We start from the raw sequence: 12,018 nt of genomic DNA, 5'->3' as shown, positions 1-12,018 counted from the left end.
CATTTGATGGCTGAATTAAGCAAATTGGAAAACCGGGTTCCTGAAAGATCCAAAAACACTGCAAAAATCACAGTTTTTGTGATATTATTGGATTTTCGTGCATAAGCATATATTTTTAGGGTTTAATCATGTTCATAATCATATTAGGATGCTCTAGGTTTAATTTGATGCTCATTTGATTTCATTTAGTGCATAAAACCTAGGTTTTTACCAAAATCTATTTCAGAAAACCCTGATTTCAAGGCCATAGTCTTGCTATCGGGGGTAATTTGGTCATTTGACCTAAATTTCGAAATCCCTAACCCTAATTTCATATTTTTAATCATGTCATAGCATATTTGGTTTTAGTTTATTCCATTCAAGTTTCAAAACTTGCATTTTATCAAAATATCTTTTTAAAAAACCCTAATTTCAAGGCCATAGTCTTGTTATTAGGGGTATTTTGGTCATTTGGACCCCAATTTCGAAATTCCATATCTTATATTCATATTTATTCAATTTTATTTCATATTTTATCATTTTGATTTAAGGGAATCATGGCAAAAAAGGCTTATATCTAGCAAAATCCAGCAATTTTCTGATATTGTTGGATAAATCTAGAAAAGCCAACATATTTTCATTAACCAAGTTTTCTAGTTTTGCAGGTACATTGAAGACTTTATTTTTCATGTATTTAAATTTCAATAGTGATGTAATTTGTAATTAAACTTTGGAATAAGAATTTATATTTCCTGCTTAGCTTAGGTTGCATTGCATATAGTTTATTTTAAATAATGTTAATGTGTGATGGATGATGATTCATGCATATTTTTACAAATTCACCATGGTCTACACGAATGGCACATGCACTAGCTTTTATGAAGTTTATAAACTTGGTGGAATTTGTATTTATGACCATAGTCAGAATACGAATGATACTTAGATTTATGATCTTCACATTAGCCACATTCAGCCTACACTCTTAGGCTAACTTCAAAAATGCACTGCATTTCTCAAAAATACAAAAAGTATTTCTCAAATCCTCAAATCCATATTCATTCATTTCATGCATTTGCCAATTCCAATTCAAATTTCAATTCAAAGAAGTTCATTTTCTCAAAATCTCCTAAGTCTTATAGCAAAATCGATTTTCCCAAAGACATTGAATTTCAAAGGATATTTCAAGTATTTCCCAAGTTCCAAATTCAAATTTTCTAAGTTAGAATTTCAATTTCAAAGTTTGAATTCAGAGAAACCAAGTCTCTCAGAATCGATTTTCACTAAATGTCAAGGATTTCTCAAAATCGATTTTTATTTCTCTCAGAAGTATATTTGAAATCCCAATTCACGATTTTCCAAGATTTACATTTTATATTTCAATCATTCAAAGCAAACATCATGTTTTCAAATGTGCATTTCTAAAAATTCACAGCACATGCCTGATTCTATGTGTATTTAGAAATTAGAATATGATTTAGACAAGTTGAATAGAGTAGAGCATAAGATTGATCCTTGGTTCGATTACCCCTGTTAAAGGTGGCAGGAACGGTTGAACCTCGTACCGACAGGCGAGTCCCATTCTACGGAATTTTCCCGCATTTTAAAAAAAAACGGAGGCGAGTTATTTTCAAAATCTTTTTCAAAGGTCAGTTTGATTTGCAAAAGTTAAAATTTTGCGATGATAACAGTGCGCAGGGGAGGGTCTGACCCTCCCTGCCTCTGTCTATCGTAGGGAGGGGCTCGAGCCCTCCCTGCCTTCGATCTTCGCAGGGGAGGGCTTGACCCTCCCTGCCTTCGCAGTATGCAGGAGGGGCCGAGCCCCTCCCTGCTTACTGGTACGGTAGGGGAGCGGGCCGACCCCCTCCCTGCTACCTGTTACGGTAGGGGAGGGGGTCAAGCCTCTCCCTGCTCCCTCTTCTCGGACGTCAAGCAGGGGCTTTGCCCCCTGCTTGTTTACGTGCTCGACCGGCAGGCTTGGTGTATTCAGCAGGCAGGGGCGAAGCCTCCTGCCTCCTCCCTTGTGCTAACGGGTGGGGGCTTGGTCCCCCCTGTCTCTTTGCTCTTCTGGCAAGCAGGGCGACGCCTCGGCCTCCCTCGTGCCTTCATAAGGCAGAGGCGCAACCCTGCCTCCCCGTTGTTTGTTGACAGCATGTCAGCAGGGGCTCGTGGTCTTTCCCTGCTCCTTGTGCTTATAGCAGGTGCGCATGAGCACGATGTCCCTGCCTCTGCTTCCTTTACGTCAGGACGGCGACAATGCCCCTGACCTTCTATTTTTTTGTGGTAGCTTGCTAAGATCGTTACTTTTGCAGCTCGTGCGACGGATCTTGCTCGCGCTCCGTGACCCAAGCCGTCTACCGCTTACACTCGCATACGCCAGCAAGCTTGCAACTCCCAAAGGTAGGGAAAGATTGCACAAGACTTGGAAAATTGAATTAAGTTCAATTAAATAAAAAGGGACTATTAAATAAATAAATATATATATATATATATATATGTTTATACGAGTACGCATTTAACTCAAGGATGCAGTTTCACAATCCTTGTCCTTTACTTTGCCGTCGTGCGTTGCACTCCTGTTTACAGTTCCTTTACTTTGCCGTCGTGCATCACGCAAAGGTTCTGCTTGCACTCCTGCTTACAGTTCCTTTACTTTGCCATCGTGAATCACACAAAGGTTCTGCGTTGCACTCCTGCTTACAGTTCCTTTACTTTGCCGTCGTGCATCGCACAAAGGTTCTGCATTGCACTCCTGCTTACAGTTCCTTTACTTTGTCGTCGTGCATCGCACAAAGGTTCTGCGTTGCACTCCTGCTTACAGTTCATTTACTTTGTCGTCGTGCATCGCACAAAGGTTCTGCGTTGCGCATCGCGCAAAGGTTTGGCATTGCACTCCTGTTTACAGTCTTTACTTGTCGTTGCGCATTGTGCCGAGGGTTTGCATTGCACTTCTGCTTACCGCCTTTACTTTGTCGTCGCGCTTTGCGCCTAGGCTCTTGCTTTTGCATATGTGTTGGTATTGCCTTGCTATTACAGATGACGTGCAGGTTCTTGCTCTTTGTGTATGCCTTAAAGGCATCCTCGTGGAGGATGCAAGGGGCATTTACCACTCTCCCTCTTGCGACAAGAGTTCAGTCGGGAGCGAGCGACACATCCTCGTCTAAGGAGAGGGATACCTCGCAAGGATCTTGGCTCTTCGTGTGCGCAGTCCTGCAGAGTCGACTTGAGATTTTAGGGAGTTACGCAAAAGCATCAAAGACTGCTCCAAATCAAAGCATTTGGAAGGATGTGACTGGCTGGTTCTGCTCGCCTTTTTGGCTTATCTCGGGTGATCCCGAATTGGGATTCGAGCAAAATTCTTAGTGGGTGTTCTGTTGAGAAACCCGTATCCCGTCTATCGAGGCCGGTATTGAGTCATGCGAGACACGTAGATACCTCGATAGCGGATGTGATTCGAGATAATCACATGCATAATGTTGGCACAAGGTACTGTTGTTTCAAAAGATAAAGTAAAGTTGATAAACTTTACATCTTTGTGAAACACTCCTGTTGAGGCTTCTATTGAGTAGCTATACCCCCTTCATCCTAGAGTACTTGTAGTCGTGCATGACACGTCTAGTACTGCGATGATCGGATGAGACGGTCGTACGACCTCGAACAGCGCTAAATGCAAAATGTTGTAATCACATAAATGACCTCACATTCGCCTTCACAGGCAAGATGTTCGAGTGGTTTAAAGAGCACAACATAGGATGGGTCGTTAGTTAAGCAACCCCTAACACACTCATTCGCTTCTGGTTGTTCTGTCAAGGGAGAGGACAGAGCGGTACAAAACTCCAATGGACAGGTTGTTAACAACCACCCCACGAGCAATGATCCGGCCTCCCCAGTCATTGGAGTTAAAGGGAAAGGGGCTACACAAGTTAGCTCAACACTTCTGCAGAAGTTGGATGCATCCGTGGCACTGCTTTTCAGCCTCTGAGGAATCCTCTCTCGGCTAAAGTCGTCCCCTTTGGAGCGGACTCAACTAGCTATTTGGGTTATTGAAAATACATAGAATAACATACGCCCGAACTAGTCTCAGTTGTTTCTACGTTTTGCCTGCGCGTACCCGCAGGCCAGTAATTATCGAAACATAAGGTCTATTCACACTGGTCGTTGGGTTGTGAGATTCGCTTGCACTACGGATTTGCTTACACTACTAATTTGCTTGCTTGCTCGATAGTTCAGTATGCTACTCGTTGAGTTGTGCACACCTATCAAGGCGTTACTCTAGTTGGTTAAACTGCTTACGCAGTTCTTTGCGGAGTAATAAGGAGCTTCTCATACTAGTTAAATGCTTATAATAATAGCATTATGCCAGTTGCTACATATTAGCATGTGACTTGCTTTATCCCTTGGTTGAACTGTTTGGTGCTTATTGTAGCGTAACACTTGTTGGCTTGCATCTCTTATGATTGATGTGATTACATACAGCTCGTACGCTACGAACTGGTGGCAACTAGGATTGATGTGGCCGCTTGTCTTATAAGCTGCTTACATATTGTGATATAACTGCTACCGTATGATTCCTTATGAATGGCTTTTGATGCAATGATTTATGCCTTACGATTAATTTAATTACTTGTTGATGGACTGGGCCATTTTATGGTAATTATATGTTTTACGAGCATTGTTATGAGTGCTTGTCTTATTTAGTTGTTTTGTTTGGCTGACGGGTAGAGTTAGTTACCCTTCGCCCATAGAATCAACTGGATTGCCATATTTGTGCGTTCTCATGTGTCGTTTACACATGCTTTGAGGGCCTATTTGAGGATTGCAATATTCCTTGTGGCAATAACACGATGCGTAGGATTATGTGCTTCTATGTGAAGTGATACGATGCATATTGCTGATATGCATGCTTGTGCCCATATTGTGGCTACCGACCCCGAGGCGGTCAATGGTTCAGAGTAGTCGATTATTGATGCATGTATCACTGAGTAGGGTGTCTGTCGAGCACCTGATCTCTAAAGGATTATCTGCGAGGGCGTGTATGATCAAGACCACCCGGCTAAAGTGGTAGATTCTTTGTGAGGAGGTACACTGTGCACGAACGGGTAGCCGCAAAGGTGGTGAACTCCTGCGAGGAAGTGTATGGTCCAAGACCAGGTATACCATCTAGGGCGGAATTCCTTGTGAGGTTATACATTTCCCAGACCAGATGATCCGGCGCTGATCTTGTTGTTTGTATTACTGGATATCGACCCTGAGAGCGGTCATTTGTGTTGATGCGTGTATCACAATGATTTTCATTGGATGTGGCATTTGTTAGGGACAAGTCTCCCAAAGGTTTCGCTGTGAGATTATACATTTCCCAGATCAGGTAACCCGGCTAGAGTGGGAGATCTCTGTGAGGATGTACACTGTCCACGAACGGGTAGCCGCGAAGACGGTGAACTCCTGTGAGGAAGTGTAAGGTCCAAGATCAGGTATACCCTCTAGGACGGAAATTCTTTGTCCGGTCGTATATCTCTCGGACCGAACGATCCGACGTGGATCTTGTGTTTTTGCTTACCATAAAAGTTATGGTGAGCTGTGACGATCTTCTGAGATTGTTTGTGATAGCCAACTATGAATTCATAGTTTCGGCTCTCTGTTTTAGCATGATTACATGCATGACTCAGGTGTGAGAATCAGATCGTTAGCGATTTGAGTTAGTGATCATGTTTTGGACCTTCTACGAAAGGGTGAGCTTTTCTGAGAGAGTATGACGCCTTAGTGAGTCATAACCGGTGACAGTTAGCCGCGTAAGACTTTGAGAGATGAGAATAGATTTAGGTTGTTCAGGACAAAGTGTTTGTTAGAAGTAGTGGGCGACAAACGATGTTCTGATGGTGATTAGATGCAGAGATCTCGTTCTAGGAACGAGAACAAGCTAGTTGGGTGGTGGTTCACAGCCTACGATCAATTGAATCGTATGCTGCGTTTGTCAATTACACTGCTTACTTGCTTTGAACTGCTTACTTGCTGTGAACTGCTTACTGTTTGCACTATTTACGTATTTGCATTGCTTACGCGTTTGCACTGCTTACTCGCTCGCACTATTTATTCGCTTGTACTACTTACGCGTTTGCACTATTTACCTGCTTGCATTGCTTACCTGTTTAACTGCATATCTGTTTTAAACTGCGTAACCTACTGAATTAAATGTACTTAATTCAGTTTCTTGTAGTCTCTCTTGTGCACCTACTAGTTTTTCGTGAAACTAACCCATTCTATGGGTACAGGTGATGATTAGGTACTCTACGGGCGATGGCGCGATAGCAAGATGGCTTCAAGACTTCTTCTTCCTACTCTTAGCTCGCGCCCTGGACGCTATGGGTTTATATCGGATTTTCCTTGGGATATCCGAATCTTGTGAGTTTTGGTTCTTTTAGCTAACGTGCCCAAAGTTGTCAGCTTGCGTTATGATTTATCAAAAGAAAAATCTTTCGCTGATTTCATAATCAAACTCTGAAGGAAGGAGATATTTCTAGTATCTTGCCTGTTTTTTTGAAAAGGTTCGCAAGTTTGAAATTTGGGGCGTTACACCACGCGTTTCGAAAGCGCGACGTTTCGCGCTTCCGAAGCGTGTATCGGGGAAGCACGCTTCCCCTTCTATAGGGGCGCTTCCGATAACTCTGGTCATGACCTGATGGGACACCTCGAGGATCCATTGTTTCTTCCTTGGAATACGTACCAGCTGCCAAAGAAAAATCGAAAGAAAAAAAAGAGACAACAAAAGGTGATGATTCATATCAGATTCAAGAATCCAGCATATATTGCTTGGTTAAAAAATGATTAAATGGTTGTTGTGTTTGTCATGGCGACTCTTTCTAAATAGGTTCTTTTGCACGCTCCCACAAGAGTGACAACAAGGGAACTTTGGGAGGTATTGCACAAATGGTATGAGCAGATATCTACTCTTAAGGTGTATCATCTCAAGTCAGAATTTGGCTCGATGAAGAGAGGAAACAACAGTGTGGCAGATTTTCTTGATCGAGTGAAGTATATCACAGGTCAATTAGCTGCAATAGGAAGTCCTATGACAAATGAAGATGTATGCAGCCACACGCTTCATGGGCTAAGTGATGAGTAGAACATGTTCAAAGCGATGTATATGGGCCTTGAGAAAAGGGGGAACTTCGATAAGCTTAGGTCCATGTTGCTTGAATTCGAATCAAACTTTGGCATCTCAACGAAGAAAGAGGACTCTTATCCAAATCATGAATTGCTGATGGCTGCCACCTCGAATCGTGGGCGAGGATGAGGTCAAAATCAATATGATAACCGAAATGCAGGGCTTCTGCCTAATCCCAATGTTGCTAACACAAGTGAAAATCGTCAAAACATCACATGTCAGATATGTGGAAAGCGGGGACATTCTTGTTCCAATTGTTATTGGAGGTATGTTCCAACATACCACCCACCTACACTTACCTATCCAGCCTACTTTAGCCAGTTTGCGCCACAGCTCAACAACGACCAGCAACCTTCAATGCAGCCACCAGTTCAACAACCTTCCCTGAGACACACAATCAGGACATGGATTCCTTGAGTGCATCCTTTTCTCAGATTGGAATGCATCGCACTAGAAACTCCTACGGTTCACCATGGACACCTGGTCAACACCAGCAGTCCATGTCCCCAGCTATTCCTTCATGGCCTCTCAGTTCAGATCAGCCCATTTGGTCAGCATCATCCACATCTCAAAGCTAGCAGTCAATGCTTGGTTTCTAGATTTGGGAGCCGCACATCATGCCACATGAGATGTAGGTAAACTCACAAATCTTATTCCCTATCATGGTACTGGAAAAATAGACATTGGTGATAGAAAATCTCATTCTATTACTCACTGCCACCATCCATACCCCTCATGGTCCTTTCCATCTCTTTAATACCTTTCTTGTTCCTAACATTAGGCGTAATCTTGTTTCTATGTCTCAACTTTTCTGATTAATCTCAATCTTAATCTTGTATTTCTTTCTCTTCTTCTGTTTTTGTGAAGTACATTCACACGAAGTGGAACCTTGTTGAAGAAAAGATATGCGAAGGGTTGTACGTCCTTGATAAAGTTCCATATGGTTGTCCCAGAGTTACCGGAAGCGCCTAGGCAAAAGGGGAAGCGCGCTTCCCCGAAGCACGCTTCGGAAGCGCGAAACGTCGCGCTTCCGAAGCGTGAGGGGAAGCGTCCCCCTTTTTTGGGAAGCGCGCTTCCCTTTTATGGGAAGTGCTTCCCCCCACGCTTCCCCCACGCTTCCCCCTCGCTTCCCCATTTTTTCATTTTTTCGCTTTCCCCTCTCTTCCGGTTCGCTTCCTAGGTCGCTTCCGAGATGGCTCGGAATTTTCTTCTAAGTGGTCCCACGCTTCCCCGCTTCCTAAATTTTTTAAAGTGCCTCGCTTCCCGCTTCTCGTATCGCTTCCCGCTCCCGCTTCCTCGACTGGTGACTTTGGGTTGTCCTCAGATTTTAGTGTCGGATGAAGTTGTTCCCAATAATGATGTCTTACTATGGCACAAGCAATTGGGTCACTGTAATTCAACTTTTCTTGAAATTTTATGTAATAAAGGGTTTATTCCTCTAAAGAATAAGTCCATCATTTGTTCTATGTCACGTGTTCAATGTCGAGTCTGTAAGAGCCATGAGCTCCCTTTTGGTATTTCTAATAAAAGAGCTTCATTTTCTCGAGTTGATCCATTCAAATGTGTGGGATCTTGCACCAGTGTTATCCCAGTCTAAATCTCGTTTTTATGTAATTTTCGTGGATGACTACTCCCGTTATACGTGGATCTATTTTTTGAAAACAAAAGATCAAGTGTTATCCATCTTTCAGAAATTCAAAACCCATGTTGAGAATCAATTTTCTCGTAAAATATTGTATTTTCGTAGTGATGGTGGTGGTGAATATGTGTTTGTGGCCTTTTCCAATTATCTTAATGATCATGGAATCAAGAGTGAGTTATCTTGCCTATGTTTCTCTCAGCATAATGGGGTGGCTGAGAGAAAGCACTGACACATCAGTGAAACAATACTCACTCTTATGGAGGAATCTAAAATTCAGCTGAGATTGTGGACTAAGGCCTTCCACATAGCCTCTTTTTTTATCAACCCTATGCCTCGTACTTCACTTTAAGGGCACTCTCCATTCTTTATGCTTCATGGGCAGCAACTTGATTATTCCCTCTTACAGACTTTTGGAAATAGGTGTTTTGATCATATTCATGATTAGTTGCGTGATAAATTTTCTCCTAAATCCCAACTATGCAAATTCGTTGGATATGATGACATATATAAGGGATATCGGTGCTACAACTCAGTTACTGGTAAGCTGATTATTTCATGACATGTTATGTTTCATGAAAATGCATTTGATGCTTCTAGTCATGATAGCCATATCAGTCCAGCCGGCTCACTTGAACAACATTTGACCTTTTGGCCAACCATGGCTCCATCGAGTTCAGATCCATCAGCGTCACATGAGTAGCGACGTCCTCCACTACCCACACCATGTCTTGATCATAGTGCTGTTATAACATTATAACAGAATGCTTCTTTCACATTTTTCCCCAAAACTTATCAACGACGTCCTCACGGTGCTTCGAAGGAAGCTGCTGATCAGATTCCTCCTATTGCTTCATCTTCCTTGCTATCAGATTCTCCTCACTCTGTTGTTGTTGTGCCCATGCATTTACCTCCATCTGATCAGCCTAGACGGTCTGCTCGAATTCGACATCCATTGCACTGTTGGGTAAGCTACGACTCCTCTACTAAGTTTCATGCCTTTGCAACAACTCTTGATTCCGGTCAAGAGCCCAAATTTTATCATGAAGCTAGGCATCATCCCAAACGGATTGAAGCAATGACGGATGAAATTTCTGCTCTTCATGAGTGTGATACTTGGGGAGTGGTACCCAGACCTATTGATAAGAATGTTGTTGGATGTCGGTGGGTCTACAAAATTAAATATAAGCCTGATGGCAGTATTGAGTGGTATAAGGCAAGGTTGGTGGCAAAAGGATACACTCAAGAATATGGCCTAGATTTTGATGAGACCTTCAGTCCTGCTATACGGATAGGTACTATTCGTGTAGTTTTTTCTCTCTCCACTACATATAGCTGGAGTCTTAGTCAAATGGATGTGAAAAACGCATTTTTACATGGTGCATTACATGAAAAAGTGTTCATGGAACCCCCCCTGGCTATCCTGAGGCTGACCCTAAGTCCACTATTTTTCATTTGCAGAAAGCCATCTATTGTCTAAAGCAAGCCTCTCATGCATGGTTTGAGACTTTTAGTGCCGTTCTTTGCTCTTTTGGCTTTGTCCGGAGCCAATGTGATTATTTCTTATTTGTTCATTCAGATCAATTTCACATCACCATCATTCTTGTCTATGTAGATGATCTTGTTATTACAGGGAATGATGCAGGCAAAATCATGGCAGTAAAATCGATGCTTAATAAGCATTTTCACATGAAAGATTTGGGTCCTTTATGGTATTTCCTTGGCATTGAGGTTGACCACACAAACAGTTCTCTCATCTTATCCCAGTGCAAGTATGCTCTGGACATTCTATCTCGCTTTGGGATGACAGATTGCAAGTCAGTTCCTACTCCAATAGCAGAAAGTGTAAAGTTAATCGAAGATGATCCTAAGGACCCTCTGCTATCTCATCCAGAACAGTTCAGGAGTCTCATTGAAGCCCTTCAGTATCTCACCTTTACACAGCCCGACTTGGTCTTTGCTACCGGTCAAGTCTCCCGCTTTATGCAGTCTCCTCGTCACAGTCACATGGAAGTAGCAAAACTGATTCTTCGTTATATGAAGGACACAATCAGTGATGGTTTGGTTTATAGAAGGCATCTTTCTGGCCTTTCTACCAGGTTAGATATTATTATTCTTGCCTATTCGGATGTGGATTGGGCTAGCGATCCGTCTTTGTTCTTGCCTATTCAAAGGATCTCTCGTTCTCTTCTATATTGTGATAATAGGAGTGTGGTTGTTATTGCCACCAATCGGTGTAACATGGCAAAATGAAACACGTGAAATTGATCAACATTTTGTGAGGAAAAAGGTCGAAAGTCAAGAGATTCATCATGTGTATCTCTGTGGTGAAGATCAAGTGGCAGATCTCTTCACCAAACCCCTCTCTTCATTGCGTCATTGGTTTCTTAAGAGCAAATTGTCCATGGTCATTCAGCACCCATGCACAGTTTGATGGGGGTTGTTAGAAATACACATCTTATGTTGTAAAGGGCATTCTTGTAATTTCCTGTGATATGTTTTATTCTCAATATATAAGCCAAAGAGGCATCCCAGTCAAGATACGACCTCAGTTATTCTCCTATCTATTTCTTTATCTCTGTTTTCTCTGTGTAGCAGCCCACACAAGCCGAAGGACTCAGCAGCCTTCACAGTTTGTACCTAATGGCGCCATTACCAAATGTTTCCCCTTGCCAGTACAACAAAACATCTAATATTCAGAGCTAACTAAAAATGCCTCTCATGCCAATACCATATACACCACATGCATTGGAAACAAAGTATAATGATGCCATAAGTTGGAACTATTACTGGCATGTAGCTTCAAAAATTTTTGGAGGACTTGGCATTTTAACTGATGCTAGAAAATGAACTAAGTAGGGTAGCTTTTAGTGGTGTCTTTCTTATGCACACAACCTGAGATAACAAGTGTCAAAGACCAACAATAATCATACCCAAGGTTATTAGTAAACAGAAGTTAGTTCTATGTCAAGGCCAAACTCCAAGTGATCAATTTCAGAGATTCAATGTGCATGGTTTCATAATGATCCAAAAGCTATTTATTGCTACAAATGCATGTCACAGAGCCATGAAGTAGAAGGCATAGTTTCTGTTTTCTTGAATCAGAGGGCGGAATGGTATGTCGAGATATGAAAGCTTACGATTCATGTTTTCAATTTTGATCATGTAAACTTCTAGATGCATTATGTGCTCAAATGTGTTGGTAACCTTATAATGATCTTTTTTATAAGCATGATTAACT

General features: G+C 42.1%; 1 protein-coding gene across 1 annotated transcript in view; it reads right to left on the bottom strand.

Moving 5' to 3' along the window:
• The window catches only part of GSL04 (glucan synthase-like 4), a 91,553-nt gene that overhangs the window by 16,036 nt on the left and 63,499 nt on the right, over positions 1 to 12,018 (bottom strand). The gene's annotated exons all lie outside the window — the stretch shown is intronic.

The sequence above is a fragment of the Nuphar pumila genome, chromosome 7 (assembly GCF_984573655.1).
Source record: "Nuphar pumila chromosome 7, dmNupPumi1.hap1.1, whole genome shotgun sequence".
Taxonomy (NCBI): Eukaryota; Viridiplantae; Streptophyta; class Magnoliopsida; order Nymphaeales; family Nymphaeaceae; genus Nuphar; species Nuphar pumila.
The sequence above is the reverse complement of the archived record's forward strand: the minus strand, read 5'-3'. Positions and strand labels throughout refer to the sequence as shown.